Source organism: Cupressus sempervirens, chromosome 9, assembly GCF_028749045.1.
Source record: "Cupressus sempervirens isolate cs-2001-9-10 chromosome 9, ASM2874904v1, whole genome shotgun sequence".
In the NCBI taxonomy this organism is placed as follows: domain Eukaryota; kingdom Viridiplantae; phylum Streptophyta; class Pinopsida; order Cupressales; family Cupressaceae; genus Cupressus; species Cupressus sempervirens.
Genome location: NC_143126.1, coordinates 96559185 through 96583141, shown reverse-complemented (window position 1 = coordinate 96583141; position 23957 = coordinate 96559185).

The following is a 23957-nucleotide window of genomic DNA, read 5'->3' as shown; positions in this document are numbered from 1 at the left end:
ATGCTTATTAGGGTTAGCTGTGTAACCCATGGACCTAAGTCGGTTTAAGTTAGTGTTTTTTTGCTAATTGGGTTCTTAATCGAGTTTAGCCACCCTTAATTCAGATTAGTGTTTAATCTACTATGATAGAGTAGTTAGAAGGTCCTATTTTATTTCTAGATTTTGTTTGGCTCTAAACCTTTTTCCTAGGCTTAAAACATGATTTAATTATACCCAAAGGGTATGGGTATGGGTTAGGGGTCTTTTCCAACCCCTAAGCCCCTTTTATTGACTTTTGAGGTCACTCAAAAAGTCTCTTTTTACCTTTGTGCGAAAATTGACCATGGTTATCTTGAGTCACCTCACCTCATCTCCACTTACGGTTTAACCATAGTGTAGGTTGAGTTAGGAGTTTCTTAGTGGGTGGAAGTAGTTATTGCTCCTTTTTGGTGGTTGATTTGGAGGCTTATTTAGAGGCCTTCATTGGACTAGTAGGGGGGTTACCCAATCTCTACATTGAGAGAAAGAGTGTTGAAGATTGAAGCAAGGAAAGGAAAACTCTACTCAAACTTGTTATTTGCCATTACCTCTTTGTGAAGGTTCAAATTATCATCTACCTTGTCCAGAATTCATTCTTGTTTCATTCTTATGCTACCTTGTTGTTGTTCCAATGTTTGTATGTTTGTGGGTATGTTGGTAAGCTTTGAAAACCAGGTTGTTTTGGATGATTTCTTTTCATGTTTATATTTGAAATTTTGAGATGTTTCTTGTATGGGTGTTTTGGTATTACTCACCCTTGGAGAGGGCAGAAGTGACCAATTTTGGAAAAGGTCTATTTAGTCGGACTCCAACCAGTGTAGAGTCTCTTCTCGGGATGAGAAGAGGGAAAAAGGGTAGAGTGTTATGGGCCCCTGCCTATCAGCACAAACCTTGTATGATTATGATATGATTTTGGTATGTTGAAATGGAAGAACGGAAGTTCTTGGTATATAGCCCCGATTGGGCATCTGTTTGGTGTTGTGCTTGACTTCTCCTGGTTGGAAGAATGCACCTTTCCCTAGTTTTGATTCATTGTGAATCCTATTGTGTAAACCATGTATGATTATACTTGTTTGATTATTTCTTGGATATACTTGGTTGTCACCCGATCAAATATTTTTTTCCTCCTCGGTTCGTATAAATGTGTTGCAAAATTTGAAATGAATCCCTTGATGAGGGACATGAAGAAAATTCAATTATATTGTTGAAATTTGGGATTGATATCCTATTGTAAATTTTATTTTAAACTTTTTTGTAAATGGAAACAAAGCTGGGTTTTATTCCTGGTTCTTTCCTAGCTGAGCCTTTGAATCAGGTTTGCCAATAAAATGGTGTTTGAGTAAATATGCTTGCATTGATTCTTATAGCTTTGTTTTCAGTTTTGCATATGTAATTTTAAAAATTAGATGTGATGGTGTCATCCTACTCCATTTTTTTTTATGATTGGTAATCGCATTCATTTATATTAGATTAATCAGATAACATGCTGATATATACTTAGCTATGAAATTTTAAGTTTAAAATATGTTAAGAAAATTCGCATTTGTTTTGTACTTAAATTTTGTAATTCTACATGAGTATGGGAAAGTAAAGTAATTTTATTCAAATACTTATGTATTACATTTCATCCTGTAATCACCCTAAAATAAATAAATTTTTTAGTGTGTTTATGCCCTGTAGTTTTTGGGCAGGACACCGTATTTCTGCCAGAACCTCTTCCCATAAGTGGTACATTAGATTGCTGGTGACTATTCCTGCTCACAAAAGACTGGCTACTCTGAGCTGGCTGATTGGTTTGATTATGTTTATTGCGTTGAGCATTGCAATTGTTCTTGGTGTTAGCACCTTTGCCACCACCTTGAGCTTGAGAATTAGAGCCCTTCTGTTGCTGTGTCTGTTGAAACTACTGTTGATAATGTTTCCCCTTAGATAAAGAGAACTTCTTGTTACCACCCAAATTGTAGTTGCTTTTAGATCTTGATGCCACTGGCGCTCCTACAAAACCACGTTGACCAAGGCTGACACTTTGCTCAACAAGGATAGCTCGATGCATCGCATCCTTGAGTGTTTTTGGTTCAAATACCTTAACTCCCCTAATAATACGGATATTCAAACCCCTAATAAAATGTTGTGTCAACTGAGCTAAATTTTCACTAAACCCTGAGAAAGGCATAAGCTCATAAAACTTACGCTCATACTTGGTCATTGACAAAGTGTACTGTCTGAGATTATGAAATTCATCAGCCCTTTGTTGTTTCCATTTCTCTGGTAGGAATCATTCACGAAAACTCTCTAGGAATAATTCCCATGTGACACTGCTCATATCGATACCCAACTTCTTCTCCTCTATCGCTGACCAAGTGGCCCCAAAATTCTCTAGATTAGTGATTGCAAACCTTGCCTTAACATTGCTGTTAAACTCCTGCATGGAAAAAATCCTATCGAGAGAAATAAGCCATTGCTTGGCCACATAACCAGAACCTTGCCCATTGAAAGGCTTAATCTTGGATCTTGAAAGATCCTTCATCTGAGTGGACACAATGGACCTCTGAAGATCCTTTCGAGGACTTCTAGATCTGGGTCTATGCTCTTGTTCTATTTGATGCACTTTAGGCTATTCTTGAACAGGAGGTAGACATTCTAGAATAGTCTTCATCATTTGTCTCAAACTGACCTCTTCAAACTCAGCTTGGTCCTCTCTATAGCTCTCTTCCTGCTGTCTACTAGAGTGCTCTTCCCTACTCTCTACACGAGTTGATCCCTCATGGGCAGACTCATGGGCACTAACAGCTCTACCATGACCACGGCCTCTTCCATGGCCTCTACCATGACCTCTAACAGAAGACCTAGTCCCAGATACCATCCTACAATAGTACAAAGTACTATTAAAATCACATGTTGCAATAGACTATGTTCAGTTCTATGTTTAGGTTTAAGTAAAATTTTCAATTTTGAAACTAAGTGTTGAAGTATGAAAAATATCCAAGTAATAGTTTGAGTCTTGTGTTTCAATTCACCTAGATCAAGTATGGAAATTACACTTAATAGTTCATAGTCCTAGTTGTTCCAAAATACCTAGAGCTCCCAATGTAGAAACTCGGGCTCTGATACCAAATGTAATGCCCTGCCAAGGGATCCAAAGAATTAACCTAGAAATTTCACTAAGTTTGGTAGCATTTTTTTTTGAAAGTAAATACCACATATAACATATGCACAATAACGGAAGCAATAGCAATGTCCATCTAAAAGTAAACATAACATACGTAACAGATTACATTCTTTAAGATCCCTTAACATTGAATTACATACATGAATCCATCTAGTACAACATCCTCATGAAATGATAATGATACATCCAATATACAAATGTCCTTTCTGAATTACATTCTAGAATGTACAATCATCCACTGTAGATGTCATAGGGTATGATAGGCACAAAGAATATACATATGTAGAATAAGGTACATCATCGTATTCTAATCCATGATACATCAAAGTAGAGATAATCACATGGTACACCATCATAGAAGATATAAACATCCATCATAAAGATCAAATATAATAAACTAAGTGCACGGTTCCTCCCAACCATTAATAACATCATTAGACCATCATGGATCCTAGCCACCCCTCCGTGCGTAACATCCCAAATCACCGAAGAGATCATCGGTACTAACATAGTAGGAATGTCACTCCTAATATATACAACATCATATGTAGAAAGTAATCTAACATGCAAATAAAAGCATAAGATAACATCATCTAACATATGCTAATCATCAATGAAAAAGGATACACATTCACCATCATGAAGGATGCATCAGCCATGATGTCTCAATGAATCTCAAAATGATAAGAGTGAAAAATACACCACCACCTGACCACATGGTACCAAAGTGGTCCACTCCCACCATGCTAAAGAGATAATCTCAAGTCTCAAACAGGCTATCAAAATCACATAGCACATATCTCTATAAGTCTAGGAATGCTAAAAGTATACTAACTCAAAGGTTCCAAACACAAAATCTGACATCTAATCCCAGAGGCACACAATGACATGTAGGAACCTACTATGCAAGCAAGAAAGTGTCATCGTAATTATCACATACAAGTTACCCTGGCAGTTAGCTAAACTCCACGGGTCCATACTGATTTCATGCAACCACTAGTATCCTCTCATACTGACGAGGCATACTATAGAATGCAAGGTCACAACCATGCATCTCACTACTCCCATCCTAGCCTGTACAAGAACTCAAGGCATGGGCGAGAACAAAACACTTATCTTTTTAGGTTCATTCAGTTAGTATTAGGTGTGAATGTTATCACTTATTAATCCAACTTACAATGAGTTACCCTGGTAGCCTCTTAGGGCCTCAACCCCTATTGCAAGCCACTTCCCGTCACTACATGCAGATATCCTACCCTAATGCTCATGGACTCATAAATCTCAAAATCACAAAAGATAATCCATAATAAAATCATAAAATATGCATAAAAGCATCAAATCTCCATGAGCAAACATCCATAGAAAATCATGAATACAATAGCTCTCTATTGGCAATTGAAGTATCACTAATAATCAAAGTATCCAATGGTTCTCAATAACCAAAATATATATCTCAATCATATTGATCGAAGACTCCAAAAATGGTTGAGTCAAACATGTCACAACATGACATCATCAAGAATAAATCCACATCTCAGTTCCATCATGGTGACTAGAAAATAATCAAGGATAACTTATCGATGACCAAAATAATGATTAGGTCAAGAGTCTCATACACAAGAATCTCAACTATAACAATCAGTAATCACATTCAATACATAGAGCATTCCATCACAAACCATGGTTGGCTTTATAAAGATCAAGATTAAAACATCATCATGACATCACAATCACATAACCCCTAAGCCTCTGGTAGACATCCTATACTGGTCAACACTAGTCAACCCAAAACCTAAAACAATAGCATAAAGAATACACAATGTAAACACATGTTTTGGTTTTGCTAAGTTTTCAAATTTGAATTTAAAAGTCTCAGTTTACATCTTTCCAAATTATTTTAAGTGGAGAAATTTCACGTTTTTCCTAACCCATGTATTTGTTTGATAGATAAAAGTTTCTCCCCAAAACTATTAGACTCAATTTCCTAATTGATCTAATAATATTTTGTTTATATAACATTGTTGGAAAATTGACACTCTCAAAAACTTCGATTATATATTCTAATAACTAATCTTAATTAAACTGAGTTTAATTAAATTAATTATTAATATCTCTTCATAATTAAGCTCAATATCAATATTTTAAATCATTAAAAGAGTGATCCATTAATTTAGAACTTTATAATATTCATTTATAATTAATTATATATACATATCTACTTATATATATATATTTATATATATATATATACATATATAAATATATATATATAATAACATTTAATAATTAATGATATTGCAACAAAATCGAGATTCATATCCAAATCTCATATGAAATAACGTTGCAAATAAAACTTTATATAATTTAAAACCAAACTCAAATCACAATGTGATTTTAAAATTGTGCGGCCCAATACATCCGCACTGCAGGTACACTACGGATCGCAAGTACACTGTGGTCTCACAGGCTTGTAGTGGGTGGGGTATATAATACTCGCCCAACATCATATATATATATTTTTAACATGATTTTCAATAACGTTTTTTATAAAAATGTTCCCATGCGATATGAAATACTATTAACATGAAAGTCTATCGCGATTTGACATTCGATTATTATATAAATAAATATATATATATGTATATATATACATATGTATGTATATATATATGGGTATATATATGTATATATATATGTGTGTATATATATACATACACACATAGATTTTATCACCATCACAACACATACATATATATATGTATATAATGATATATACGTATATGTGTATGCAGATTCAAGAATATACACAATTTACTTAGAAATTCTAATTTTCAGAATTTTCCTTTAAATCTTTAATCTTCAAATTTATCCAATAAATAATCTAATCATTTTGGCTATGAATTTAAACCCTAGCCCCGTTTTCTTTCAGATCTATGCATATAAAGATTTCCACATAAATTCAATTGCCCATATTGAGAATGCATACAATAAAAATATGAAATTCCTCATAAGACATATGGAAGACACAAAGAAGACAAGGAATGCAAGATGCAGAAATAGTATAAGTAAGATCACAAGAATCTAACCAAATTTTGATGCTAATTTGCTCTTCCTCAGAAAACCCGCAGAGCAAGCTCCCTTCTTCAGAATTCTCGAATCCTCCAATGCTCCAATTGCACTCCAAACGCTATGTCTTAGCTTCTAGGAATGCCTGAATAAAAAGTGCTCTCAGGAAACCTCTAGAATGTTTTTAGAAATAGCTGGAAGGTGTCACCAACTAAGCATGGGTCTTTTCCAACCTTCAAGATGAGCCATAGGGTTGTAGACACCATGTGCTTAATTGATGCACTAACCCCCGTGTTGTTGACACATGAGAAATAGAGAAGTGCGTTAACTCCCATGCAAGCTTATAACTCCAATTTACTTTTTATATAATTTCTATTTAAATATTTATAACTTTCATTTTAACTTTTATAACTTTTATTATTATTATTTATTTATTACTTTATTATTATTTTATTATTATTGTTAATTTTAATTTCTAATTTTCTTTTATTTATTTCATTATCCTCAATAATTCACATTTAATTAATTACAATCAAAATATCAAATAACATGATATTTTATTAATTTTTTCCAAAATAATTAATTTATTAATTAAATCTATTTATTAAGACTTAATTAATAGAAAATTCACCATAGACCTCCAAGATAAAATATGAAAACCCATCATAGAACAAATCATACATAATCAGTCTAAAGGGTTATAAATCACAAAATATGTTATTTGACACAATCGGTGGGTACTCAACTCTGATACTTGTCCTAACTCACTAGGACAAATGGTTTAAGGGTTTTGGATTTGGACTTGAGAATTTATCTCCCTTCTCTTATCATTGAGATAGTATAATAGGGTACACTCATTCTAGCAATTCAGGGAAGTTGATACCTGGTACCTACAACCTACAGAAAAACCATGCATGTACATACAATATATATTATGCTAAGCTAAAAATACGATGGCAGGAAGTGGTGCATCATGTAGATCCCGACTAAGTAGGTGACTACGACTGCCTTCCTTAACCACATTAGCAATGCCATACAATAAGAAAACATGCACACCATACACATGCAAGTATGGGGTAAGTATTCATAATAAAACACATGAGATAATATACCATCTAACTAATCATCATTAATACCTAAAAATAGTATAATGATCATCATGTATGCATGAAATGTAAAATAGAAATGATCTCATCATATAACCACGGAATCCATAACATAATGTCTGATAGTGTCAAAACAATACCACTAATCCATCAACATAAAACTAGTCCATCAAAGTCTGATAATAATAGCATCAATGTCCAGAAAAGATGTGAACGAGGGTAGGCACTACATCCACCCCCTTGGGTTAGGCTTACTCATGGAAGCCTACAAACAAATAGGGATATAACTCCCTCAATCTGGTTGCATCCTCCCAAGTAGCTGAATAATCATCAGCAGGGTCCCATTGGACCCTTACCTGCTCGATGGTTCGAATCCTGAGGGTCAACCCCCATTGCTCTAGAATATGAACCGGCTCCAAAGCCAGCTACTCATCCTCTACCTGCAACGCATTCCAATCAAGAACGTGCACAATATCAGGAATATACTACCTAAGCACTAAAACATGGAAAACATCATGAATGTGAGCTAGGCTGGGCGGTAGAGCAAGACGGTAAGCAATATGACCAATCCTCTTTAGAATCTCAAATGGTCCCACAAAGCGAGGTGCTAGCTTTGAACCCTTTCAATAACAGATCAGACTCTTTCGCGGTCGCACTCTCAAGAAAACCTTGTCTCCCACAGCAAACTGCTTATCAGTCCTATGAGCATTGGCATACTTCTTCTGCCTATCCTGTGTTGTAGTCAAGTGCTCACAGATACGCACTACCTGTTGCTCCATATTACAAAGCATCTCAGGACCCAACAAGATGCGATCCTCAAGATTGTCCCAACTCAATGGTGTATGACAAGGATGTCCATATATTGCTTGAAATGGTTCCATACCAATAGAACTATGATATCCATTGTTGTAAGCAAACTCCACTAGGTAGAGATAATCCTCCCAATGTGTCTACCTATCCATCACATACATCTGTAACATATCCTCCAAAACTTGATTCACCCTCTCTGTCTGACCATCAGACTCTGGATGATATGCCGAACTGAAGTTTAGCTACGCTCCAAGCTCATGTTGCATCGATGTCTAGAATGTAGATGTGAATACAAGATCCTTGTCGAAAATGATCTTTCTAGGAATACCATGTAATCTCAAAATATCATGCATAAAGACATTAGCTATAGAAGCTGCTATGTAGGAAGACCTAATTGGTGAAAAATATGCCACCTTAGTCAACCGATCAACGGTGACCATGATAGCATCATGATGTCGAACTATCATAGGTAATCCTATAATAAAATCCATGGAGATGATATCCCACTTCCAAGAAGGAATGAGATTTGGCTACAAAAGTCCAACCAGGTGCTGGTGTTCTACCTTGACTCTCCGACACTCAAGACACCTAGCCACAAAATTAGCAATATCTCACTTCATCCCAGACCAAAAGAACAAATGTCTCAAATCCGCATGCATTTTCTTGACACCTGGATGTGCTGAGTAAGGTGTATGATGGGCTTTTGCTAGAATCAAGGTGTAAAGCTCATCCAAAAATGGCACATAAATCCTCCCCAAATTTCTCAAAAGACCATCTGATTCTTGAACGTAACCTGCAAACCTACCTTCCAAAGGCCTTCTTGAATCTATCTCTCTGTACACTTCCTGATACCAGGAATCTGTAGGAAGTGCCTGAAGAATTCGACTCCTCAAATCCATACTAAGAGTCATCGATGATACCACTTGTCTCCTGCAACTCAAAGCATCTGCCACCACATTCTCCTGACCCTGAATGCACTTAACCTCAAAATCATACTCGCATAGAAACTCCATCGATTGCCTCTAGCAAGCATTCAAATTAGGTTGAGTAAAAATGTACTGAAGACTATGATGATCACTATGTAGCTCAAATTTGTGCCCCAACAAGAAATTTCTCCACCTTGTCAAAGCATGAACTACTACTGCTAACTCAAGATCATGTGTATGATAATTTAACTCATGATCCTTGAGCCTGCGTGATTCATACACAATCACCCATCCATTCTACATCAACACTGCCCCAATCCCTTCAAGAGAAGCATCTGTACATACCATGAAATCACCTTCTGGATCAAGTATAGCTAGAATCGGTGCACTGGTCAAAAGTTCCTTGAGCTTCTGGAAAGCTTCCTCACATTTCTCTATCCATACGAACTTCTTTCCTTTCCTTTGAAGAGAAGTGATAGGATATGCTATCCTAGAGAAGTTCTGGACAAATCTAAAATAATAACTGGCTAAACCCATGAAACTATGAATCTCTGACATATTAGTCAGTGTAGGCAAATCTATTATCGCCCAAATCTTTGCAAGATACACTAAAATACCATCACCTGAGATGACATGCCCTAAATACTGAACCTCTTATTCAAAGAATTCACACTTAGCTACATTGGCATAGAGCTAATTGTCCCTTAAACACTGCAATACCAACCGCAGGTGTTCCTCATGCTCCTTTTGAGTCTTAGAATATATCAATATGTCATCAAGAAACACAAGTAGAAACCTATCAAGATATGATCGAAAAAACACCATTCATCAAACTCATGAAAACTAATGGAGCATTAGTAAACCCAAAAGGTACCACTGTGAACTCATAATGCCCATAGCGTGTTCAAAAAGCAGTCTTGTGAATATTTGCATCCTTAATGCGAAACTGCTGGTATCCTGACTTAAGATCAATCTTGGAGAATACTGTAGCTCCCTTGATCTGATCAAATAAGTCATCAATCCTAGGCAAAGGATACCTGTTCTTAATAGTCACCTTATTCAACTATCTTTAGTTAATACAAAGGCGCAAAGTATCATCTTTCTTCTTCACAAAGAGCACTAGAGCTCCCAATGGTGATACACTAGCTCGAATGCTCCCTCTGGCTAGAAGTTCCTCTAGCTGAAGACGTAGCTCACCCAATTCCTGAGTAGTCATGCGATAAGGAGCTTTAGAGATAGGCTCCGCTCAAGGAATCAGATCAATACTCAAATCAATGTCCCTCTTAAATTCGATGCAAATTCTCATTCAACCTTTCAAAATGAAGAGATGAGGGTCTCTTAAATAGACTTTCTTGGAATTCATCAACAGTTGAGATCGATTTCAATCAACAATCAGGATTAAAGGTGAAGTTTAGTCATAAAGGGACATTTCCAAATTAAAGGGAGTAAAAAGATTTAATTTGAGTAAAATAAGGAGTTAACTGATTCAATTTCAGTAGAAAAAGGAGTTAACTGATTTAACTCAGTTTTGATCAATAGTGAGCTGGAAATTTCCCTTTTTGAACTGAAGAGAGATTTTGTTGAGATATTTAATTTAATAAAATGAGATATGCTCTCATAATTACTGTTTCTATTTAATTAAATAATCTTTAATTAATTAGAGACAATTTTTTTATTTAATTAAATAACTTCATTTAATTAATTAGGAATGGCTTCTCATTTAATTAAATAATTTTGTTTAATTAATTAGAAGTAAGTACTCTATTTAAACAAATAATTTCATTTAATTATTTAAAAATTCTTTTCAAAACTAGTCAACTCAAGTCAACCGTAGTTAAATTTGGTCAAGTTTTAGTCAAACTTCTTCTCTGCGTATGTGAATATGAGCAAATGTGAGTATGAATTCTAGCAACAATTCGATGCAAATTCTCATTCAACCTTTCAAAATGAAGAGATGAGAGTCTCTTAAATAGACTTTCCTGGAGTTCATCAACGGTTGAGATCGATTTCAATCAACGGTCAGGATTAAAGGTGAAGTTCAGTCATAAAGGGAGATTTTCAAATTAAAGGGAGTTAGCAGATTTAATTTGAGTAAAATAAGGAGTTAAGTGATTCAATTTGAGAATAAAAAGGAGTTAACTGATTTAACTCATTTTTTATCAATAGTGAACTGGATATTTTCATTTTTAAACCGAAGAGAGATTTTGTTGAGATATTTAATTTAATAAAATGAGATATGCTCTCATAATTACTTTTTCTATTTAATTAAATAATCTTTAATTAATTAGAAACACTTTTCTTATTTAATTAAATAACTTCATTTAATTAATTAAGAATGGCTTCTCATTTAATTAAATAATTTTGTTTAATTAATTAGAAGTAAGTACTCCATTTAATTAAATAATTTTGTTCAATTATTTCAAAATTCTTTTCGAAACTAGTCAACTGAAGTCAACCGTGCTTAAATCTAGCCAACTTTTGGTCAAACTTGATCTCTGCATATGTGAAAATGAGCAAATGTGGGTATGAATTCTAGCAACAATTCGATGCAAATTCTCATTCAATCTTTCAAAATGAAGAGATGAGGGTCTTTTAAATAGACTTTCTTGGAATTTATCAACTGTTGAGATCGATTTCAATCAATGTTCAGGATTAAAGGTGAAGTTCAGTCATAAAAGGAGATTTTCAAATTAAAGGGAGTTAATAGATTTAATTTGAGTAAAGTAAGGAGTTAACTGATTCAATTTGAGTAGAAAAAGGAGTTAACTGATTTAACTCATTTTTTATCAATAGAAACTGGACATTTCTGTTTTTGAACTGAACAGAGATTTTGTTGAGATATTTAATTTAATAAAATGAGATATTCTCTCATAATTACTTTTTCTATTTAATTAATTAATCTTTAATTAATTAGAGACACTTTTCTTATTTAATTAAATAACTTCATTTAATTAATTAGAAATGGCTTCTCATTTAATTAAATATCTTTGTTTAATTAATTAGAAGTAAGTGCTTCATTTAATTAAATAGTTTCACTTAATTATTTCAAAATTCTTTTCAAAACTAGTCAACTCAAGTCAACCGTGGTTAAATCTGGTCAACTTTTGGTCAAACTTGATCTTTGCGTATGTGAATATGAGCAAATGTGAGTATGAATTCCAGCAACAATTCAATTCAAATTTTCATTCAACCTTTCAAAATGAAGAGATGAGGGTCTCTTAAATAGACTTTCCTGGAATTCAGCAACGATTGAGATCGATTTCAATCAACGGTCAGGATTAAAGGTGAAGTTCAGTCATAAAGGGAGATTTCCAAATTAAAAATAGTTAATAGATTTAATTTGAGTAAAATAAGGAGTTAATTGATTCAATTTGAGTAGAAAAAGGAGTGAACTGATTTAACTCATTTTTTATCAATACTGAACTAGAAATTTCCCTTTTTGAACTGAAGAGAGATTTTGTTAAGATATTTAATTTAATAAAATGAGATATGCTCTCATAATTACTTTTTTTATTTAATTAAATAATCTTTAATTAATTAGAGACACTTTTGTTATTTAATTAAATAACTTCATTTAATTAATTAGGAATGGTTTCTGATTTCATTAAATAAGTTTGTTTAATTAATTAGAAGTAAGTACTCCATTTAATTAAATAATTTTGTTTAATTATTTCAAAATTCTTTTCGAAACTAGTCAATTCAAGTCAACCGTAGTTAAATCTAGGTCAACTTTTAGTCAAACTTGTTCTTTGCGTATGTGAATATAAGCAAATGTGAGTATGAATTCCAGCAACAATTCGATCCAAATTCTCATTCAACCTTTCAAAATGAAGAGATAAGGGTCTCTTAAATAGACTTTCCTAGAATTCATCAACGGTTGAGATCGATTTCAATCAATGGTCAGGATTAAAGGTGAAGTTCAGTCATAAAGGGAGATTTCCAATTTAAATGGAGTTAATAGTTTTAATTTGAGTAAAATAAGGAGTTACCTGATTCAATTTGAGTAGAAAAATGAGTTAACTGATTTAACTCATTTTTGATCAATAGTGAAATGGACATTTCCATTTTTGAATTGAAGAGAGATTTTGTTGAGATATTTAATTTAATAAAATGAGATATGCTCTCATAATTACTTTTTCTATTTAATTAATTAATCTTTAATTAATTAGAGATAATTTTCTTATTTAATTAAATAACTTTTTTTAATTAATTAGGAATAGCTTCTCATTTAATTAAATAACTTTGATTAATTAATTAGAAGAAAGTACTGCATTTAATTAAATAATTTTGTTTAATTATTTAAAAATTCTTTTCGAAACTAGTCAACTCATGTCAACCGTGCTTAAACCTGGTCAACTTTTGGTCAAACTTGATCTCTTTGTATGTGAATATGAGTAAATGTGGGTATGAATTCCAACAATAATTCGATACAAATTCTCATTCAACCTTTCAAAATGAAGAGATGAGGGTCTCTTAAATAGACTTTCCTGGAATTCATCAACGGTTGAGATCGATTTCAATCAATGGTCAAGATTAAAGGTGAAGTTCAGTCATAAAGGGAGATTTCCAAATTAAAGGGAGTTAACAGATTTAATTTGAGTAAAGTAAGGAGTTAACTGATTCAATTTGTGTAGAAAAAGGAGTTAACTGATTTAACTCATTTTAGATCAATAGTGAATTGGAAATTGCCCTTTTTGAACTGAAGAGAGATTTTGTTGAGATATTTAATTTAATAAAATGAGATATGCTCTCATAATTACTTTTTCTATTTAATTAAATAATCTTTAATTAATTAGAGACACTTTTCTTATTTAATTAAATAACTTCATTTAATTAATTAGGAATGGCTTCTCATTTAATTAAATAACTTTGTTTAATTAATTAGAAGTAAGTACTCCATTTAATTAAATAATTTCATTTAATTATTTTTAAAAAAAATTCAAAGCTAGTGATCTCAAGTCAACTATGGTTAAATTTGATCAACTTTTGGTCAAACTTGATCTCTGCGTATGTGAATATGAACAAATGTGAGTATGAATTTCAGCAACAATTTGATGCAAATTCTCATTCAACCTTTCAAAATGAAGAGATGAGGGTCTCTTAAATAGACTTTCCTGGAATTCATCAATGGTTGAGATCGATTTCAATCAACGTTAAAAAAAAAAGTGATGTTCAATCATAAAGAGAGATTTCCAAATTAAAGGGAGTTAACAAATTTAATTTGAGTAAAATAAGGAGTTAACTGATTCAATTTCAATAGAAAAAGGAGTTAACTGATTTAACTCATTTTTTATCAATAGTAAATTGGAACTTTCCCTTTTTGAACTGAAGAGAAATTTTGTTGAGATATTTAATTTAATAAAATGAGATATGCTCTCATAATTACTTTTTCTATTTAATGAAATAATCTTTAATTAATTAGAGACACTTTTCTTATTTAATTAAATAACTTCATTTAATTAATTAAGAATGGCTTCTCATTTAATTAAATAATTTTGTTTAATTAATTAGAAGTAAGTACTCTATTTAATTAAATAATTTCATTTAATTATTTCAAAATTGTTTTCGAAACTAGTCATTTGATGTCAACTGTGGTTAAATCTGGTCAACTTTTGGTCAAACTTGATCTCTGCGTATTTGAATATGAGCAAATGTGAGTATGAATTCCAACAATAATTCGATGCAAATTCTCATTCAACCTTTCAGAATGAACAGATGAGAGTCTCTTAAATAGACTTTCCTAAAATTCATCAATGGTTGAGATCGATTTCAATCAATGGTCAGGATTAAAGGTGAAGTTCAATCATCAAGGGAGATTTCCAAATTAAAGGGAGTTAACAGATTTAATTTGAGTAAAATAAGTAGTTAACTGATTCAATTTCAGTAGAAAAAGGAGTGAACTGATTTAACTCATTTTTGATCAATAGTGAACAGAAAATTTCCCTTTTTGAACTGAAGAGAGATTTTGTTGAGATATTTAATTTAATAAAATGAGATATGCTCTCATAATTACTTTTTCTATTTAATTAAATAATCTTTAATTAATTAGAGACACTTTTCTTATTTAATTAAATAACTTCATTTAATTAATTAGGAATGGCTTCTCATTTAATTAAATAACTTTGTTTCATTAATTAGAAGTAAGTACTCCATTTAATTAAATAATTTCGTTTAATTATTTTTAAAAAAATTTCAAAGCTAGTGAACTCAAGTCAACTGTGGTTAAATTTGGTCAACTTTTGGTCAAACTTGATCTCTGCGTATGTGAATATAAGCAAATGTGAGTATGAATTCCAACAACAATTTGAGGCAAATTCTCATTCAACCTTTCAAAATGAAGAGATGAGGGTCTCTTAAATAGACTTTCCTGGAACTCATCAATGGTTGAGATCGATTTCAATCAACGTTCAAAAAAAAAGTGATGTTCAGTCATAAAGGGAGATTTCCAAATTAAAGGGAGTTAACAGATTTAATTTGAGTAAAATAAGGAGTTAACTTATTCAATTTCAATAGAAAAAGGAGTTAACTGATTTAACTCATTTTTTATCAATAGTGAATTGGAACTTTCCCTTTTTGAACTGAAGAGAAATTTTGTTGAAATATTTAATTTAATAAAATGAGATATGCTCTCATAATTACTTTTTCTATTTAATGAAATAATCTTTAATTAATTAGAGACACTTTTCTTATTTAATTAAATAACTTCATTTAATTAATTAGGAATGGCTTCTCATTTAATTAAATAATTTTTTTTAATTAATTAGAAGCAAGTACTCCATTTAATTAAATAATTTCATTTAATTATTTCAAAATTTTTTTTGAAACTAGTCAACCCATTTCAATTGTCGTTAAATCTGGTCAACTTTTGGTCAAACTTGATCTCTGCGTATTTGAATATGAGCAAATGTGAGTACGAATTCCAACAATAATTCGATGCAAATTCTCATTCAACCTTTCAAAATGAACAGATGAAAGTCTCTTAAATAGACTTTCCTAAAATTCATCAATGGTTGAGATCGATTTCAATCAATGGTCAGGATTAAAGGTGAAGTTCAGTCATCAAGGGAGATTTCCAAATTAAAGGGCGTTAACAAATTTAATTTGAGTAAAATAAAGAGTTAACTGATTCAATTTCGGTAGAAAAAGGAGTGAACTGATTTAACTCATTTTTTATCAATAGTGAACAGAAAATTTTTCTTTTTGAACTGAAGAGAGATTTTGTTGAGATATTTAATTTAATAAAATGAGATATGCTCTCATAATTACTTTTTCTATCTAATTAAATAATCTTTAATTAATTAGAGACACTTTTCTTATTTAATTAAATAACTTCATTTAATTAATTAGGAATGGCTTCTCATTTGATTAAATAACTTTGTTTAATTAATTAGAAGTAAGTACTCCATTTAATTAAATAATTTTGTTTAATTATTTTAAAAAAAATTTCAAAGCTAGTCAACTCAAGACAACTGTGGTTAAATTTGGTCAACTTTTGGTCAAACTTGATCTCTTCATATGTGAATATGAGCAAATGTGAGTATGAATTCCAGCAACAACTCAATGCAAATTCTCATTCAACCTTTCAAAATGAAGAGATGAGGGTCTCTTAAATATAATTTTCTAGAATTCATCAACGGTTGAGATCGATTTCAATAAGTGGTCAGGATTAAAGTTGAAGTTCAGTCATAAATGGAGAATTCCAAATTAAAGGGAGTTAATAGATTTAATTTGAGTAAAATAAGGAGTTAACTGATTGAATTTGAGTAGAAAAAGGAATTAACTCATTTAACTCATTTTTGATCAATAGTGAAATGGAAATTTTCCTTTTTGAACTGAAGAGAGATTTTGTTGAGATATTTAATTTAATAAAATGAGATATGACCTGATAATTAATTTTTTTATTTAATTAAATAATCTTTAATTAATTAGAGACACTTTTCTTATTTAATTAAATAACTTCATTTAGTTAATTAGGAATGGCTTCTCATTTAATTAAATAACTTTATTTAATAAATTAGGAGTAAGTACTCCATTTAATTAAATAATTTCGTTTAGTTATTTCAAAAAAAAAATTGAAACTAGTCAACTCAAGTCAACCGTGGTTAAATCTGGTCAACTTTTTGTCAAACTTGATCTCTGCGTACGTGAATATGAGCAAATGTGAGTATGAATTCCAGCAACAATTCGAAGCAAATTCTCATTCAACCTTTCGAAATGTAGAGATGAGGGTCTCTTAAATAGACTTTCTTGGAATTCATCAAGGGTTGAGATCAATTTCAATCAACGATCAGGATTAAAGGTGAAGTTAAGTCATAAAGAGAGATTTCCAAATTAAAGGGAGTTAACAGATTTAATTTGAGTAAAATAAGGAGTGAACTGATTCAATTTGAGTAGAAAAAGGAGTTAACTAATTTAACTCATTTTTGATCAATAATGAACTGTAAATTTCTCTTTTTGAACTGAAGAGAGATTTTGTTGAGATATTTAATTTAATAAAATGAGATATGCTCTCATAATTACTTTTTCTATTTAATTAAATAATCTTTAATTAATTAGAGAAACTTTTCTTATTTAATTAAATAACTTCATTTAATTAATTAGGAATGGCTTCTCATTTAATTAAATAACTTTGTTTAATTAATTAGAGGTAAGTACTTTATTTAATTAAATAATTTTATTTAATTATTTCAAAAAAATTTTCGAAACTAGTCAACTCAAGTCAACCATGGTAAAATTTGGTCAAGTTTTCGTCAAACTTGATCTCTGCGTATGTGAATATCAGCAAATGTGACTATGAATTCTAGCAACAATTCGATGAAAATTTTCATTCAACCTTTCAAAATGAAGAGATGAGGGTCTCTTAAATAAACTTTCGTGGAATTCATCAACGGTTGAGATCGATTTCAATCAACGGTCAGGATTAAAGGTGAAGTTCAGTTATAAAGGGAGATTTCCAAATTAAAGGGAGTTAACAGATTTAATTTGAGTAAAATAAGGAGTTAACTGATTCATTTTGAGTAGAAAAAGGAGTTAACTGATTTAACTCATTTTTGATAAATACTAAACTGAAAATTTCTCTTTTTGAACTAAAGAGAGATTTTGTTGAGATATTTAATTTATTAAAATGAGATATGCTCTCATAATTACTTTTTCTATTTAATTAAATAATCTTTAATAAATTAGAGACACTTTTCTTATTTAATTAAATAACTTCATTTAATTAATTAGGAATGGCTTCTGATTTAATTAAATAACTTTATTTAATTAATTAGAAGTAAGTACTCCATTTAAATAAATTGTTTCATTTAATTATTTTAAAATTCTTTTCAAAACTAGTCAACTCAAGTCAACCGTTGTTAAATCTGGTTAACTTTTGCTCAAACTTGATCTCTGCATATGTGAATATGAGAAAATGTGAGTATGAATTCAAGCAAAAATTCGATGCAAATTCTTATTCAACCTTTCAAAATGAAGAGATGATGCTCTCTTAAATAGACTTTCCTAGAATTCATCAACGGTTGAGATCGATTTCAGTCAACGGTCAAGATTAAACGTGAAGTTCAACCAGAAAGGGAGATTTCCAAATCAAAGGGAGTTAACAGATTTAATTTGAGTAAAATAAGGAGTTAACTGATTCAATTTGAGTAGAAAAAGGAGTTAACTGATTTAACTCATTTTTTATCAATAGTGAACTGGAAATTTCTCTTTTTGAACTGAAGAGAGATTTTGTTGAGATATTTAATTTAATAAAATGAGATATGCTCTCATAATTACTTTTTCTATTTAATTAAATAATCTTTAATTAATTAGAGAAACTTTTCTTATTTAATTAAATAACTTCATTTAACTAATTAGGAATGGCTTCTCATTTAATTAAATAACTTTGTTTAATTAATTAGAAGTACTCTCTTTAATTAAATAATTTCGTTTAATTATTTCAAAAAAATTTCGAAACTAGCCAACTCAAGTCAACCGTGGGTAAAATTTGGTCAACTTTTTGTCAAACTTGATCTCTGGGTATGTGAATATGAGCAAAAATGAGTATGAATTCCAGCAACAATTTGATGCAAATTGTCATTCAACTTTTCAAAATGAAGAGATGAGGGTCTCTTAAATTGACTTTCCTGGAATTCATCAATGGTTGAGATCGATTTCAATCAGCGGTCAGGATTAAAGGTGAAGTTCAGTCATAAACGGAGATTTCCAAATTAAAGCGAGTTAACAGATTTAATTTGAGTAAAATATGAGTTAACTGATTCAATTTGAGTAGAAAGATTAGTTAACTGATTTAACTCATTTTTGATCAATAGTGAACTGAAAATTTCCCTTTTCGAACTAAAAAGAAATTTTGTTAAGATATTTAATTTAGTAAAATGAGATATGCTCTCATAATTACTATTTCTATTTAATTAAATAATCTTTAATTAATTAGAGACACTTTTCTTATTTAATTAAATAACTTCATTTAATTAATTAAGAATGGTTTCTCATTTAATTAAATAACTTTGTTTAATTAATTAGATGTAAGTACTCCATTTAAAAAAATAATTTGGTTTAACTATTTTAAAAATCTTTTTGAAACTAATCAACTCTAGTCAACTGTGGTTAAACCTGGTCAACTTTTGGTCAAACTTGATCTCTGCATATGTGAATATGAGCAAATGTAAGTATGAATTCTAGCAACAATTTGATGCAAATTCTCATTCAACCTTTCAAACTGAAGAGATGAGGGTCTCCTAAATAGACTTTCCTGGAATTCATCAACGGTTGAGATCGATTTCAATCAACGGTCAGGATTAAAGGTGAAGTTCAGTCATAAAGGGAGATTTCCAAATTAAAGGGAGTTAACAGATTTAATTTGAGTAAAATAAGGAGTTAACTGATTCAATTTGACTAGAAAATGGAGTTAACTGATTTAACTCATTTTTGATCAATAGTGAACTGGAAATTTCCCTTTTTGAACTGAAGAGAGATTTTGTTGAGATATTTAATTTAATAAAATGAGATATGCTCTCATAATTACTCTTTATATTTAATTAAGTAATCTTTAATTAATTAGAGACACTTTTTTTATTTAATTAAATAACTTTATTTAATTAATTAGGAATGGCTTCTCATTTAATTAAATAACTTTGTTTAATTAATTAGAAGTAAGTACTCCATTTAATTAAACAATTTCGATTAATTATTTCAAAATTCTTTTCAAAACTAGTCAACTCAAGTCAACCCTGCTGAAATCTAATCAACTTTTGGTTAAACTTGATCTCTGCGTATGTGAATATGAGCAAATGTGAGTATGAATTTCAGCAACAATTTGATGCAAATTCTCATTCAACCTTTCAAAATGAAGAGATGAGGGTCTCTTAAATAGACTTTCCTTGAATTCATCAACGGTTGAGATCAATTTCAATCAACGGTCAGGATTAAAGGTGAAGTTCAGTCATAAAGAGAAATTTTCAAATTTAAGGGAGTTAACAGATTTAATTTCAGTAAAATAAGGAATTAACTGATTTAATTTGAGTAGAAAAAGGAGTTAACTCATTTTTTAACAATAGTGAATTGAAAATTTGCCTTTTTGAAGTGAAGAGAGATTTTGTTGAGATATTTAATTTAATAAAATGAGATATGCTCTCATAATTACTTTTTCTATTTAATTAATTAGAGATACTTTTCTTATTTAATTAAATAACTTCATTTAATTAATTAGGAATGGCTTCTCATTTAATTAAATAACTTTGTTTAATTAATTAGAAGTAAGTACTCTATTTAATTAAATAATTTTATTTAATTATTTTTAAAAAAATTTCAAAGCTAGTGAACTCAAGTCAACTGTGGTTAAATTTGGTCAACTTTTGGTCAAACTTGATCTCTGTGTATGTGAATATGAGCAAATCTGAGTATGAATTCCAGCAAAAATTTGATGCAAATTCTCATTCAACCTTTCAAAATGAAGAGATGAAGGTCTCTTAAATAGACTTTCCTGGAATTCATCAATGGTTGAGATCGATTTCAATCAACGTTCAAAATTAAAGGTGAAGTTCAGTCATAAAGGGAGATTTCCAAATTAAAGGGAGTTAACAGATTTGATTTGAGTAAAATAAGGAGTTAACCGATTCAATTTCAATAGAAAAAGGAGTTAACTGATTTAACTCATTTTTTATCAATAGTGAACTGGAACTTTCCCTTTTTGAACTGAAGAGAAATTTTTTTGAGATATTTAATTTAATAAAATGAGATATGCTCTCATAATTACTTTTTCTATTTAATGAAATAATCTTTAATTAATTAGAGACACTTTTCTTATTTAATTAAATAACTTCATTTAATTAATTAGGAATGGCTTCTCATTTAATTAAATAATTTTGTTTAATTAATTAGAAGTAAGTACTCCATTTAATTAAATAATTTCATTTAATTATTTCAAAATTCTTTTCGAAACTAGTCAACTGATGTCAACTGTGGCTAAATCTGGTCAACTTTTGGTCAAACTTGATCTGTGCGTATTTGAATATGAGCAAATGTGAGTATGAATTCCAACAATAATTCGATGCAAATTCTCATTCAAGCTTTCAAAATGAACAGATGAGAGTCTCTTAAATAGACTTTTCTGAAATTCATCAATGGTTGAGATCGATTTCAATCAATGGTCAGGATTAAACATGAAGTTCAGTCATCAAAGGAGATTTCCAAATTAAAGGGAGTTAACAGATTTAATTTGAGTAAAAGAAGGAGTTAACTGATTCAATTTCAATAGAAAAAGGAGTGAACCGATTTAACTCATTTTTTATCAATAGTGACCAGAAATTTTTTCTTTTTGAACTGAAGAGAGATTTTGTTGAAATATTTAATTTAATAAAATGAGATATGGTCTCATAATTACTTTTTCTATTTAATTAAGTAATTTTTAATTAATTAGAGACACTTTTCTTATTTAATTAAATAACTTCATTTAATTAATTAGGAATGGCTTCTCATTTAATTAAATAACTTTGTTTAATTAATTAGAAGTAAGTAATCCATTTAATTAAATTATTTATTTTAATTATTTCAAAATTCTTTTTAAAACTAGTCAACTCAAGTCAACCGTGGTTAAATCTGGTCAACTTTTGGTCAAGCTTGATATTTGCGTATGTGAATATGAGCAAATATGAGTATGAATTTCAGCAACAATTCGATGCAAATTCTCATTCAACCTTTCAAAATGAAGAGATGAGGGTCTCTTAAATATAATTTTCTTGAATTCATCAACGGTTGAGATCGATTTCAATAAGCGGTCAGGATTAAAGGTGAAGTTCAGTCATAAATGGAGATTTTCAAATTAAAGAGAGTTAATAGATTTAATTTATATAAAATAAGGAGTTAACTGATTCAATTTGAGTAGAAAAAGGAGTTAACTCATTTAACTCATTTTTGATCAATAGTGAAATGGAAATTTTCCTTTTTGAACTGAAGAGAGATTTTGTTGAGATATTTAATTTAATAAAATGAGATATGACCTCATAATTAATTTTTCTATTTAATTAAATAATCTTTAATTAATTAAAGACACTTTTCTTAGTTAATTAAATAATTTCATTTAGTTAATTAGGAATAGCTTCTCCCTTAATTAAATAACTTTGTTTAATTAATTAGGAATAAGTACTCCATTTAATTAAATAATTTTGTTTAATTATTTCAAAAAAAAATTGAAACTAGTCAACTCAAGTCAACCGTGGTTAAATCTGGTCAACTTTTGGTCAAACTTGATCTCTGCGTATGTGAATATGAGCAAATGTGAGTATGAATTCCAGAAACAATTCGAAGCAAATTCTCATTCAACCTTTCAAAATGTAGAGATGAGGGTCTCTTAAATAGACTTTCTCGGAATTCATCAACGGTTGAGATCAATTTCAATCAACGATCAGGATTAAAGGTGAAGTTCAGTCATAAAGGGAGATTACTAAATTAAAGGGAGTTAACAGATTTAATTTGAGTAAAATAAGGAGTTAACTGATTCAATTTGAGTAGAAAAAGGAGTTAACTGACTTAACTCATTTTTGATCAATAGTGAACTGGAAATTTCTCTTTTTGAACTGAAGAGAGATTTTGTTGAGATATTTAATTTAATAAAATGAGATATGCTCTCATAATTACTTTTTCTATTTAATTAAATAATCTTTAATTAATTAGAGACACTTTTCTTATTTAATTAAATAACTTCATTTAATTAATTAGGAATGGCTTCTCATTTAATTAAATAACTTTGTTTAATTAATTAGAAGTAAGTACTCCATTTAAATAAATTGTTTCGTTTAATTATTTCAAAATTCTTTTCAAAACTAGTCAACTCAAGTCAACCGTGGTTAAATCTGGTCAACTTTTGCTTCAACTTGATCTCTGCATATGTGAATATGAGAAAATGTGAGTATGAATTCAAGCAAAAATTCGATGCAAATTCTCATTCAACCTTTCAAAATGAAGAGATGATGGTCTCTTAAATAGACTTTCCTAGAATTCATCAACGGTTGAGATCGATTTCAATCAACGGTCAGGATTAAAGGTGAAGTTCAGTCATAAAGGGAGATTTCTAAATTAAAGGGAGTTAACAGATTTAATTTGAGTAAAATAAGGAATTAACTGATTCAATTTGAGTGGAAAAATGAGTTAACTGATTTAACTCATTTTTTATCAATAGTGAACTGGAAATTTCCCTTTTTCAACTGAAGAGAGATTTTGTTGCGATATTTAATTTAATAAAATGAAATATGTTGTAGTGCCTGCCCCTGATTCACATTTTGTTATCATTGCTGAACTCTTTTAGGGTTAGTTTTATGTTGATGGTTAGTAGGATTCTTTTGAGATTATCAGATATTGGTATGATGA